The sequence below is a fragment of the Mesoplodon mirus genome, assembly GCF_964341445.2.
Source record: "Mesoplodon mirus genome assembly, chromosome: 16".
In the NCBI taxonomy this organism is placed as follows: Eukaryota; Metazoa; Chordata; class Mammalia; order Artiodactyla; family Ziphiidae; genus Mesoplodon; species Mesoplodon mirus.
Window position 1 is genome coordinate 78,283,564 of NC_138992.1, and position 13,828 is coordinate 78,297,391.

A 13,828-nucleotide genomic window follows, 5' to 3' on the forward strand; every position below is an offset into this window, starting at 1 on the left:
ACTCAGGCCCTGACACTGTCCCTAACAAAGGCCCTGCTGCCGTCAATATCTAAAGTTTTGACACTATCCTGAGCATATATCCTGTCCCATCTCTTACTAAGGTCCTGAAACTGTCCCTACATGAGCCTTGAAGCTGTCCCTAAGTGAGGCCCTGAGCTTGTCCCTAAGTGAGGCCCTGAGAATGTCTTTAACCAAGACCCTGATGCTGATCCTACAGAGGCCCTCGTACTCCTCCTAGGCCTTGCCCTGGCACTGTCCCTACCAAAGGCCATGACGCTGGTCGTAAAGAAGGCCCAGGTTCTCTCAGTAACTAAGGCCTTCAAACTGTCCCTCGGTCCTTTCCTGACCTTATCCCTAGCCCGTAACCTGGCTCAGTTCATAGTTAATATCCTGCCTCTCATCCTACGTAAAGCTCTAATGCTGTCCCTTACTAAGACCCTGAATAGTCCTCTTAAGGCCCTGACACTGTCTGTAAGTAAGGCCCGGAAGCTGTCCCTAATGTAGGCCCTGCTGATAGTAATAACAAAAGGCCTGACAGTATACTGAGCTAATATACTGACCCACGTCTAACCAAGGGCCTGACACTATTCCTAAGTCAGCCCTGACGCTGTCCCCAAATAAAGCCGTGAGGTTGTCGCTAACATAGGCCCTGAAGCTACCCATAACTGAGGCCCTGACGCTCTCCCTAAATTAGTCTCTGATCATGTCTTAAGACCGTAATGCTGATTCTACAGAGGCCCTGATGCTGCTCCTGAGTCATGCCCTGACAGTGTCCCTAGCTAAGGGCCTGACGCTAGGCCTCAGTCATGCTCTGACCGTCTCTCTGTCAGGCTCTGATGCTGTCCCTACCTGAAGCCCTGACACTCGTTCTGAACAAGGCCCTGATCCTCTCAGTAACTAAAGTTTGACACTATCCGTAGGTTATTTCCTGATACTATACCTAGACCTTAACCTAACCGTTTCTTTAGCTAAAGTTGAGCTTCTTATGCCAACTAAAGCCCTGATGCTGTGCCTAACTGAGGCCCTGAATTTAATCCCATGGCCGTGACACTGTCCCTAACTAAGGCCTAGATACTCATCCTAAGTCAGGGCCTCATACTGTCCCTACCTAGGGCCCTGACACTATTCCTAACTGAGGCCCTGACACAATCCCTAACGAAGTCCTTGACACTACTGCTAACTCAGGCCCTGACAGTGTCCCTAAATAACGCCCTGATACTACTCCTAACTCAGGCCATGACATTGTTCCTAACTAAGGCTCTGATACTACTCTTAACTCAGGCCCTGATATGATACCTAACAAAGACTCTGATGCTAGTCCTAACCAAGGCCCTGACACACACTGTCCCTATCTAAGGCCTTGACATTGCTCCTAACTCAGGCCCTCACACGATTAGTAACAAAGGCTCTGTTGCTAGTCCTAAGTAAGGACCTGACACTGTCCCCAACTAAGACCCTGACACTACTCCTAACTCAGGCCTTGACATGATACCTAACAAAGGCTGTGATGCTAGTCCGAACTAAGGCACAACACTGTCCCTAACTAAAGCCTTGACACTACTCCTAAGTCAAGGGCTTTAGTTAGGTCCTGTTTCAGCGCCTTAGTTAGGAATAGCATCAGAACCTTTGTTAGGTATCGTGTCAGGGCCTAAGTTAGGAGTACTGTCAGGGCCTTAGTTAGGTACAGTGTCAGGGGCTGAGTTAGGAGTATGGTGAAGGCCTTGGTGAGGACAGTGTCAGGGCCTTAGTTAGGACTATTCAGGTCCTTAGGGACAGAGTTAGGGCTTCAGGTAGGCTAATTATTATTTACTTAATAAGTAAGCCTTGTTAGGTATCGGGTCAGGGCCTAAGTTAGGAGTACTGTCAGGGTCTTAGTTAGGGACAGTGTGAGGGCCTTGGTTAGGACTAGCATCTGAGCCTTTGTTAGGGACAGTGTCAGGGTCTTAGTTAGGACTAACGTCAGGACCTTCTGTTAGGTACACTGTCAGGGCCTGAGTTAGGATTAGTGTTAGGGCCTTTGTTAGGGACAGTATCAGGCCCTGACGTTGGACCAGCATCTAGGCCTTAGTTAGGGACAGTGCCAAGGCCTGGGGACTAAGTCAGGGCCTGAGTTACGCACAGCATCAGGCCTTTAGTTGGCATAAGAGGCTCGACTTTAGCTAAAGCAGGGTTACGTTAAGGTATAGGTATAGTTTCAGGAAATGACCTGGGGATAGGGTGAATACCACAGTTACTGGGAGTATCAGGTCCTTGTTTAGAACCAGTGTCAGGGGTTCAGGTAGGGATCGCCTGGGAGCCTGTCTTAGGGAGAGCGACAGGGCCTGAGTGAGGCCTAGCATCAGGCCCTTAGCTAGGGACACTCTCAGGGCATGACTTAGGAGCAACATCGGGGCCTTTGTAGGATGAGCAGTAGGGTCTTAGTTAAAGACATGATCAGGGCCTGAGTTAGGAGTACATTCAGGGCCTTAGGTAGGGAGAGTGTCAGGGCCTTAGTTAAGACTAGCATCAGAGCCTTTGTTAGGTATTGTATCAGGGCCTGAGTTATGAGTAGTGTCAGGGCCTTAGTTAGGGACAGTGTCAGGACCTGAGATTGGAGTAGTGTGAAGGCTTTAGTTAGGGCCAGTGTCAGGGCCTGATTTAGCAGTAGTCAGGGCCTTAGTTGGGGACAGCATTAGGACTTCAGGTAGGATAAGAGGCAGGACATTAGCTATGGACTGAGTCAGGTTACAGGCTAGGCATAATGTCAGGAAATGAGCGAGGGATAGTTTGAAGGCCTTAGTTATTCAGATCATCAGGGCCTTATGTAGGACCTGCGTCAGGGCCTTATCTAGGGACAGTGTCCACGCAAGGCTGAGGAGTAGCACCAGTACTTCTGTAAGATCAGCATCAGGGTCTTTGTTAAAGACATTGTCAGGACCTCTGTTAGGGACAGCCTCGGGGCCTCTCTTAGGGACAGCATCAAGGCCTCACTTAGGGACAGTTTCAGGAACTCAGTAAGAGATTGGTCAGGATATAAGCTTAGGATAGTGTCAGGACTTTCGATAGTGACAGCAGCAGGGCCTTTATTAGGGACAGTGTCAGGGCCTGATTTAGAACTAGCATCAGTGCCTCTGTTAGGAACAGTGTCAGGGCCTGTTTTAGGTGTAGTATCAGGGCCTTATTTAGGGACAGTGTCAGGGCCTGAGTTAAGTGTAGCATCAGGGCCTTAGTTAGGAATAGTGTCAAGGCCTTAGGGTTACCATCAGTGCCTTCGTTAGGTATCGTGTCAGGGCCTGAGTTAGTAGTAGTGTCAAGGCCTTCGTTAAGGACAGTGTCAGGGCCTGAGTTATGTGTAACATCAGGGCCTTAGTTAGGAGTAGTGTCAAGGGCTTAGTTAGGGTCAGTGTCAGGACCTTAGTTAGGATTAGCATCAGAGCCTTCGTTAGGTACCATGTCAGGGCCTGAGTTAGGACTAGCGTCAGAGCCTTTGTTAGTTATAATGTCAGGGCAGAGTTAGGAGTAGTGTCAGGGCCTTAGTTAGGGACACTGTCATGGCCTGAGGTAGGTGTAGTGTCAGGGCCTTAGGTAGAGACAGTATCAGGGCCTGAATTAGTGGTAGTGTCCAGGCCTTAGTTAAGGACAGTGTCAGAGCCTTAGGTACGATTAGCATCAGAGCCTTTGTTAGGTATCGTGTTAAGGCCTGAATTAGGAGTCGCACAAGGCCCTTCATTGGGGACAGTGTTAGGGCCTGAGTTAGGAGTGGCATCAGTGCCTTTGTTAGGAACAGTGTCAGGGCCTTAGTTAGGACTAGCATCAGAGCCTTTGTTAGGAATCATTTGAGGTCCTGAGTTAGGAGTAGTGTCAGTGCCTTAGTTAGGAACAGCATCAGAGCCTTTTTTAGGTATCGTGTCATGGCCTGAGTTATTAGTAATCTCAGGCCTTACTTAGGGACAGTGTCATTGCCTTGGTTAGGACTAGCATCAGAACCTTTGTTAGGGACAGTGTCAGGGTCTTAGTTAGGACTGGGGTCAGGGCCTTCTGTTAGGTAGTGTCAGGGACTGAGTTAGCCATAGTGCTAGGTCCTTAGATAGGGACAGTATCAGGTCCTGACTTTGGACCAGCATCTAGGCCTTAGTTTGGGACAGTGTCAGGGCCTTGGTTAGGAGTAGCATCAGAGCCTTCTGTTAGGTACAGTGTCAGGGCCTGAGTTAGGAATAGTGTTAGGGCCTTTGTTAGGGACAGTATCAGGCCCTGACGTTGGACCAGCATCTAGGCCTTAGTTAGGGACAGTGTCATGGCCTTGGGGCTAAATTCACGGCCTGATTTAGGCACAGCATCAGGGCTTTAGTCAGCATAAGAGGCTCGACTTTAGCTAAAGATAGAGTTAGGTTAATATCTAGGTATAGTGTCAGGAAATGACCTGGGGATAGTGTCAATACCATAGTTACTGAGAGTACCAGGGGCCTTGTTTAGAACCAATGTTAGGGCTTCAGGTAGGGACAGCGTCAGAGCCTGACATAAGGAGAGCGACGGCCTGAGTGAAGCCTAGCATCAGGCCCTTAGCTAGGGACACTCTCAGGGCATGACTTAGGAGCAGCATTAGGGCTGCTCATTGTAGAATGAGCATTAGGGTCTTTGTTAAAGACATGATCAGGGCCTGAGTTAGGAGTAGGTTCATGGCCTTAGGTAGGGAGAGTGTCAGGGCCTTAGTTAAGACTAGCATGAGAGCCTTTGTTAGGCATCATGTCAGGGCCTGTGTTATGTGTCGTGTCAGGGTCTTTGTTAGGGACAGTGTCTGACCTGAGTTAGGAGTAGTTTGAAGGCTTTAGTTAGGGCCAGTGTCAGGGCCTCAGTTAGGAGTAGTCAGTGACTTAGTTAGGGACAGCATTAGGGCTTCAGGTAGGATAAGAGGCAGGACATTATCTACAGATCGAGTCAGGTTACGGGCTACGGAAAATGTTAGGAAATGAGCGAGGGATAGTTTGAAGGCCTTAGTTATTCAGAGCATCAGGGCCTTATTTAGGACCAGTGTCAGGGCCTTATCTAGGGAAAGCGTGAGGCCAGGCTTAGGAACAGCACAATTGCCTCTGTAGGATGAGCATCAGGGTCTTTGTTAAAGACATTCTCAGGGCCTGTGTTAGGGACAGCCTCAGGGCCTCACTCAGGGACAGCGTCAAGGCTTGCATCAGGAGAGTTCTAGGACGTTATTAAGACATTTGTTAGAATATATTCTCAGGATAGTGTCAGGACTTTAGATATTGACGGCAGCAGGGCCTTAGTTAGGGTCAGTGTCAGGGCCTTAGGACTAGCTTCAGAGCCTTCAAAGGCATCGTGTGAGGGCCTGTGTTAGGAGTAGTGTCAGTGCTTTAGTTAGGGCCAGTGTCAGGGCCTTAGTTAGGGACAGTGTCAGGGCCTTAGTTAGGACTAGCGTCAGAGCCTGAGTTAGGAGTAGTGTCAGGGCCTTAGGACTAGCGTCAGGGCCTTCTGTTACGCACAGTGTCAGAACCTGAGTTAGGAATAGTGTTAGGGCCTTAGTTAGGAACAGTATCAAGCCCTGACCTAGGAGAAGCATCTAGGCCTTAATTAAGGACAGTGTCAAGGACTTGGGACTAAATTCAGGGCCTGAGTTAGGTGTAGTGTCAGGGCCTTAGTTAGGGTCAGTGTCAGGGCCTTAGGACTAGCATCAGAGCCTTCAAAGGAATCGTGTGAGGGCCTGTCTTAGGAGTAGTGTCAGGGCCTTAGTTAGGGATAGTATTAGGGCCTGAGTTAGGAATAGTGTCAGTGCTTTAGTTAGGGCCAGTGTCAGGACCTGAGTTAGGTGTAGTGTCAGGGCCTTAGTTAGGGACAGTGTCAGGGCCTTAGGACTAGCTTCAGAGCCTTCAAAGGCATCGTGTGAGGGCCTGTGTTAGGAGTAGTGTCAGTGCGTTAGTTAGGGCCAGTGTCAGGGCCTGAGTTAGGACTAGTGTCAGAGCCTGAGTTGGGAGTAGTGTCAGGGCCTTAGTTAGAGACAGTGTCAGGGCCTTAGTTAGGACTAGTGTCAGAGCCTGAGTTGGGAGTAGTGTCAGGGCCTTAGGACTAGCGTCAGGGCCTTCTGTTACGTACAGTGTCAGAACCTGAGTTAGGAATAGTGTTAGGGCCTTAGTTAGGAACAGTATCAAGCCCTGACCTAGGAGAAGCATCTAGGCCTTAATTAAGGACAGTGTCACGGACTTGGGACTAAATTCAGGGCCTGAGTTAGGCGCAGCATCAGGGCTTTAGTTATCATCAGAGGGAGGACATTAGCTAGTGACAGGGTCAGGTTAACATCTAGGGATCGTGTCACAACGTTAGTTACTGACAGTACCAGGGCCATTTTTAGAACCAATGTCAGGGCTTCAGGTAGGGACAGCGTGAGAGCCTGACTTAGGGAGAGTGACAGGGCCTGAGTGAGGCCTAGCGTCAGGCCCTTAGCTGGGGACACTGTCAGGTCATGACTTCAGAGCAGCATCAGGGCCTTTGTAGGATCAGTATTAGGGTCTTAGTTAAAGACATGTTCAGGTCCTGAGTTAGGAGTAGGTTCAGGGCCTTAGTTACGGAGAGTGTCAGGGCCTTAGTTAGGCGTAGCATCAGAGCCTTTGTTAGGTATCCTGTCAGGGCCTGAGTTAGGACTAGTCAGGGCCTTAGTTAGGGACAGCATTAGGGCTTCAGGTAGGATCAGAGGCAGGACATTAGCTATGGATCGAGTCAGGTTAAGGGCTAGGGATTATGTCAGTAAATGAGCAAGGGATAGTTTGAGGGCTTTAGTTACTCAGAGCATCAGGGCCTTATTTAGAAGCAGCGTCAGGGCCTTATCTAGGGACAGTGTCCGGGAAAGGCTTAGTCACACCACAAGCGCCTCTGTGGGATCAGCATCAGGGTGTTGGTTAAAGATGTTGTCGGGGTGTCTGTTACGGACAGCCTCGGGGCCTCACTTAGGGACAGCGTCAAGGTTCACTTAGGGAGAGTTTCAGGACTTCAGTAAGAGATGGGTCAGGATCTAAGCTCAGGACTGTGTCAGGATATAGATATTGACAGCAGCAAGTCTTTATGTAGGGACAGGGTCAGGGCCTGAGATAGGAGTAGCATCGGTGCTTTTGTTAGGTTAGGGTTAGGGTTATGGATAGAGGTTTTGGGTTAGAGGTTTAGGGTTAGGGTTAGGGTTAGGGTTAGGGTTAGCGTTAGTGTTATGGGTAGGGTTAGTTAGGGTTAGGGTTGGGGTAGGGTTAGGTTTAGGGTTAGGGATTTAGGTTTTGGGTTTAGGGTCAGGGTCAGGGTCAAGACTAGGGTTTTGGGGTTAGGGTTTAAGGGTTACGGTGAGGGTTAGGGTAAGAGGGTAGGCTTAGGGTTAGCATATGTGTTACAGTACAGGTTAGGGTATGGCTACGGCTTAGGCTTAGGGTATGTGTTAGGGTACAGGTTAGGTTTAGGGTATGGATTAGGGTTAGGATACAGGTTAGGGTACAGTTTAAGGTTAGGGCACGGTTTAGGGTTGGGGTATGGGTTAGCGTCAGGGTCAGGTTAGGGTTACGGGTTAGGGTTAAGGTTAGGGTTAGTGTTAGTGTTGGGTTAGGGTCAGGTTCAGGGTTAGGGTTAGGTTAGGGTTAGGGTATGGGTTTGGGTATAGGTTAGGTTATGGTTTAGTGTTAGCGTACGGGTTAGGGTTAGGGTATGGGTTAGGGTATGGTATGCCCTAGTTTTAGGATTCGGGTATGGGTTAGGGTACGGTACGTGTTAGTGTTAGGGTCTGGGTTAGGGTACAGGTTAGGGTATGGGTTAGGGTACGGGCTAGGGCTAGGGTACAGTTTAGGGTGTGGAACAAGGGTGTCCTGAAGGGAGTGGCTTGGGGTCAGGAGGCGGTGGAGGCTGTGTTTCGTGGGAGAGTCTTGCCCACCTGTGACATTTCATTCTCGGGGTCAGCACGGCCGCGCGGATCCACCATCTGCCCATTTCTCTGTTCCTTCATCGCTCACTCATTCCCTTGCTCATTCATTCATTCTCCCTCTCGATCCGTGACTTGAGCAGTTACTAAGGGTGTACTGTCTGCAGCAAAACACAGGACTCAGAGGGCCCGAGAGATCTGGCTGTCGGTAAGACTAAGGCCTGCTCAGCGCGTCACTCACGGTGAGCCCGGGTGTGAACTGTGCACCACCAGGGCAGGGGCTCCAGGGGGACGAGAAGACCATGGAACTAGGGTGCCGCCGCTTCCCGCCTCTTCTCCCTCAGGCTCCCTGGCCTGCCCGCATCCCTGTGGCACAGCTCTGTGTTTGGTCACCCTTTGTGTGGTATAGGCCTGGAGGAGATGGTCAGTGTCCTCATGGGAGGATCCTGCTGCCCACAGAGTACCTGGGACTCTGAATCCAAGTTCAGCAAGGGGAATACTCTGGAACTTTCTGACCCTCCAGGCCCCAAAAGCCTGGGAGCTTGGCTGGGCTCCCATACCCACTTCTTATGCAGTCTCCCTGGATCCCCCATCCCACCACAGTGAGGATCCAGAAGGTACTATGTGAGGCCCTTTCCAGTCTGGGCAGCACCAGGGCCCTGGGGCTCTTCCAGGCCCAGAGCATCTCTGAGTGTGTTCCAGTGTAGTGAAAAATTGACAGTTTTCACACAGTGTAGAACAGGCCTGGCTGTTATTTATGGTTCGTGTTGTGTGTGATTTTTCATGGTCTTGGAGAGTCCTATCATTTTTTTTAATAATGCATCAGCACATTTTCCCACAGCACGTGCTTGAGTCCACAGGCTCAGGGGGTATTCCTGGGTTCTCTGGTCAGGAAGGCCCAGTCAGACTGGAGGGGAGACTGACCACACCCAAGGCCTGGTCCTTGTCAGGCAGAGGGCAGGAGAGAGTCCAGTTGAGGCAGGATTGAGGCTCATTCCAGGAGGGTCATCCTGACTGTGGTCTAAAGAGATGCTGCTGCTTCTGGGAATATTTTTTTCTAGAGGAGAAAAACAGATGTTGTATAGAGCATGACTTGGACTAACAGGCAAAGGCAAGTCCGTGCAGGCCTGCAAGAGGGGGATCATGTCTCCCAGATCTTCATGGACTGTAGCCCCTCTGCAATCAGCCCCAGGTGGAGCAGCATTAAGACATAGAAGAAGTGGACTTGGGTCAGACTGCAGCTTTGTGATTGTGCACAGAGACGGCTGACTGTTTCCCTACTCCAGGGTTCTAGAACTGGGGCCTCTGGAGGGCATAGGCATTCAGGAATATGGTGAAGTGCTTATGGAAGAGTAGATAGCAAAATGTAAGCCTCAGCCCAGAGCAAGATACCATGCAAGATAACACAAGACCCCAGTCAGGAAGTAGCACAGACATGACCTGCAAGTGACACTCAGACTTGCTTCTCCCACGAGCGGCTGGGGCAGCGGAAGGCTCGGCTGAGGCAGCTGAGCAGGCTGGGTCTGTACCCCACGACTGGGCAGGGCCGAGCGTGCTTGAGCCTTCAACGAGCCTCTGTGACAGATGCAGGGCCGTGACCATCTTTATTTCCCAGGGACCATCTGCTGTCTCCTCGTTCTTGGGGAGGGTGAAACACAAACAAACTTTGTGAAATTTCCTGAGCTTTTGTGTGTATGTGTGTGCAGTACGTGAGTGTGCACAAGCACGTGCATGTGTGTGCTATCTATGAACAGGTCTGTGTACACCCGAGTGCATGTGAGTGTGTTTATGTGCAGGCAGGCACATGTGTGTATGCACGTGTTTTTGCATGCGCAGCACGTGTGATTGTGTGCCTGTGTGTGACTGCAGTCTATCTTTGCATGTGTGTGTGTACATGTGTGTGAATGCCGGTATGCTTGGGCGTGTACGTGCACATGTGTGTGTACAGATGCATACTGTGGGGGGATGAGGAAGGCACGGGGTTGTTGCTTTCTGGTGCCGCCTTCCCCCACCCTCCCTTTTGCTGTGGCCTCAGCACTTTGTGGTGAAGTGTAGAGACTCAAAAGGAGGACCACTACCCGCTACCGTGAGTGATATGCCTGCTTATCCTCATGGTCATCCATCTGTCCAGTAAACATCCCTGAGCCTGTGCCACGTGCTGGGGCCTGGGGTCCACAGTGAAGCAGGCGCATGCTCTCAGCTGTGCTCAGCCCAGCCGTGCGCGGGACAGAGAAGCTGCAGGCCAGGTGTGTCTGTGGAGGGAGAGGTTACCTCTGGCTGGTGGGTCAGCGGAGGTGGCAGCTGAGCTGAACTGAAGGAGCGGAATGGACGGAGCTCGCTCTAGAGGAGGGTGGGGGCAGGGGGCAGGGGAAGGGGCTGGGTGCCTGGCTTGCGGGGAGGACGCATCGCAGAGGGGCTGCAAGGGTGGCCAGACAGCTAGCTTTGACTTCGTTTTATAGACAGAACAGTTTTGGAACCAGAGTGACAGGATTAGGCCCACATTTTTCCTCTGGTGGCGGCTGAGGGGTTTGATGGCAGAAGAGAGGAGATGGGCCGAGGAACAGGGGTGACGGTGGGGGCTGTGCCTCTGCCAGGCTTCCAGCCTCTTTGTGGTGGTCCCTTGGGTCCACAAGGTTAGCACACACCTTGCGTGAGGCCGGAATGGGGCTTCCTCTTCATTCCCTCTTTCCCAGAAGTAAACGCAACACAGTTTGGAGTTGGTGAGACTGAGGGGGCCATCTTTCAGGAAAGGCAAGCGTCAGCGTTGGCTGGGGTGCCCACCCGGGGACAAGGGGGACCCTTAGCCAGACCCGCAGACCCCGGGGAAGGACACGGTGTGCTCAGAGAGGCAGGGATAGTCAGGAAAGCCAGGTGTGCAGAGAAGGCTCGGCCAAGGGGGCCCTGGGGGCTCAGAGACTCAGGAAGTGAGGGGAGGGGCGGCCAGACAGCCGTGAACTAGGCCCAGGGGTCGACGGGGTCGTGCTGTGTGCAGGGTGGACACACAGGGCCCGAGGCTGTTCTGTAGGGAACGTCTCCCGGCTGCAGTGGGCTCTGGAAATTGTCTGCGGGTTGCCATGCCTCCTGGGGCTCTCCGGCCCAGGCCCTAGCCGGGAGCTGCCTGTCCAGCCTACCCCGGCTCCACCTCCAGACCGCGCAAGCCTGGCCGGGCGGGACGGGCTCCTCGTGCGTCGGTTGCCATGACCTGTGACATTTCCTTTCCAGTTGCCGGGTTCATTATAAGGATACATGTACAGTTTGTTGCGTTGTCTTGCGCCACCCGTTGGCTTAGGGAAGAACTGCCCTGGTAGGTTGGCCTGCAAGGTGTGCTGCTTCAGAGCCTCCATCTGACATACTCTTCCCTGCCCGAAATGCAAACACAGCACACACTCCCTGCCTGGTTTGGGAATGATGACACCTCACCTCTCGCCCCTCCTACCCTGTCCTGCCCACACTCCAACCTCAAGGACACTTCGGTTCCCCATCTGACTCCCGACCCCTCCAGCTGGCTGGGGACAGGCAGCCTCATGACACAGTGTGCACAAAGGTTTCTGGCTGGGCTGTGAGGATGGGGACCAGGTGCCACCTGTGCCAAGGAAGCAGGCGTCTCACCTGGATTAGTCTCTGGGCTGTTGAAGGTGGACTGAAGGTCAGACAGTCCAGAGGCCAAGGGCCCCAGAGGAGGGGGGTGTGGGCACAGGTAGACCAGGAGCAGCTGCCCATCTGGTCAGGAGAGTCCAACAACCCAGGGCTTTCTGGTTCCTGGGGGGAGGAGAGGGCAGAGGCAGTGGGGGCCCAAAGACAGGTCTTGCTTCACCTCTGGATGGAGCCACTCAGGTGAGCCCAGGTTTTGAGGGATGAGTTAAAGGATGCAGGCTAGAGGGTCAGGGTTAGAGGATCAGGTTAGACGGTCTGAGTCAGGGTCAGGGTAAGGGTTGGGAGTTTACAGGTCAAGGTCGAGTATCTAGGGGTTAGGGGTTAGGAGCCTTAGGGTTTAGGATTAAAGATGAGGAGGTTAGGGTTAGGGAGTGAACAGTAGAGATTTGGGCGTTAGGGTTAGTGGGTTAGTGTTAAGCACAGCTGACCCATGGCCCCCCTAACCCCACACGTCTGAGTCCTGTAGGGTGGACAGGACTTGCCTGGGGTCACTCACGAGTGGGGGTTCACCTGGACCGCTGGTTATCTACCCCCATCCTGGAACCTGATGGCAGAAGAATGAAACGTCTGCTCAGGTCACTGACTGCTTCAAATCCAACTCAACCTCAGTCAACGGCTGTTAGGGCCTCAGAAGCCCACAGGGTTTCCTCCTACCATCTGAACTGGAGAGAGTAGTGCTGGCCCCACTTGGCCTGGGCAGCCCGGGTCCAGCACAGGCCTGACTGAGCTCACTCCATGGTCATGTTATGAATTTATACAGAACTTGGTGCAGCGACCTACCAGCCCCCAGGTGCTGCCTCCTGAGGGCTGCTGGGGCCCTCCTGGGAGTGCAGGCATCCTTTGTCCCATCTGAGTGGGCATCAATAGACATCAAGTCTCAGGACAGCCCTTGACCTCTGACCATCCAGGCAGTCATCTGTGGTCCTCCAGGTCAAGCCAGTCCGGTCCCTGTCAAGTCTCTGTGGCCAATTACTGAGCTGACCTTGCTGCTGGGCAATTGAACAGCTACCTGGGCAGCACAGACAGCCCTTTGGGAAGTTTCAGTTACTAACATGCATGTGGTTGAGAAAAGGGCCTCCCCCTCACAGGCCCATAGCCTGCCAAGTGAGGTAATAACCGTCTAAACATTTGAGTGTGTCCCTGACACAACAACCATACAGCAGACCATGGCCTTGCAATCCTTTGGGATTCCAGCTGTAACAAACTTTTGATATTCATACTCATTAAGAATCAAAGATACGGGAGCAACTGGGTCACCCAGTGGATAGTTTCACACTGAGGCCGCATGGTCTTGGAGAGCCACGTGCACCCATGTGGTCTCTGAAAGCTGCCAATGATGGATTCCATGATACGGCATAATCCTTGAGCCTCCCACTGCTTCACTGAGCAAGAATTTCCTAACCACCATAGCATTTAGTCTCTGCTCTTTGTAAAGGAGGGAGGAGACTGGATAAATGAGCAGAATTGTTCTTGGGGGATGGGTGAGTCATGTGGCCAGGGGGCAGGTGTGACTCCTGGGCTCCCGCCACCAGAGACATCAAGGAGGGCTGTGCCTTTTGCAAGAGGAAGAGGTTCTTGCTGTTGTGGACGGACAGCAAGAGCACTGGATGGGTGGCTGCAGCCCCTGACCCTAAATCAGCCCCTTCCTTCCTTGGCCTTCAGATCCCACAGCTGTGCAGTGGGCTGTCAGTGGTGTGGAATCTGCCGCTTTCCCCAATCCAGCATCTGTTCTCATGCCAAAGTCCAGAACCTCAGCTTTCCTTTGGGAACTTCTTACCTGTTTTCAGTCCAAACAGTTCCAGAGGGCTGATGCTACCCACCTTGAAGATGGGCATATGATCCACATCTAGCCAATCCCATGTTCCATCCTGTGGGTGCTCTGATGGGTTCAAGGACGATGCTATGATCCAAACCAGGCCAATGACGTTAATTTTATTTTATTTTTTGGCCATACTGTGCACGCGGGATTTTAGTTCCCTGACCAAGGATTAAACCTGTGCCCCCTACATTGGGAGCTCAGAGTGTTAACCACTGGACCACCAGGGAAGTCCCATCCCCTCATTTTCAAAACTGCTATGGATTTAAAGCACACAAGATGGTTGTGATATGAGTGGCCTTTTCAGTATGACTTCTTTGACTTAGAATGTTTTCAGTGTTTATCCATGTTGTAACATGGATTATCAGTGCTTCATTCATTTTTTTATTGTGGTTAAAAATACATAACATGGGGATGGGGGGCAAGTGGAGGGAACGGCCCAGATGCACACCATTCACGGACCCTCTGGACTGGAAGGACTG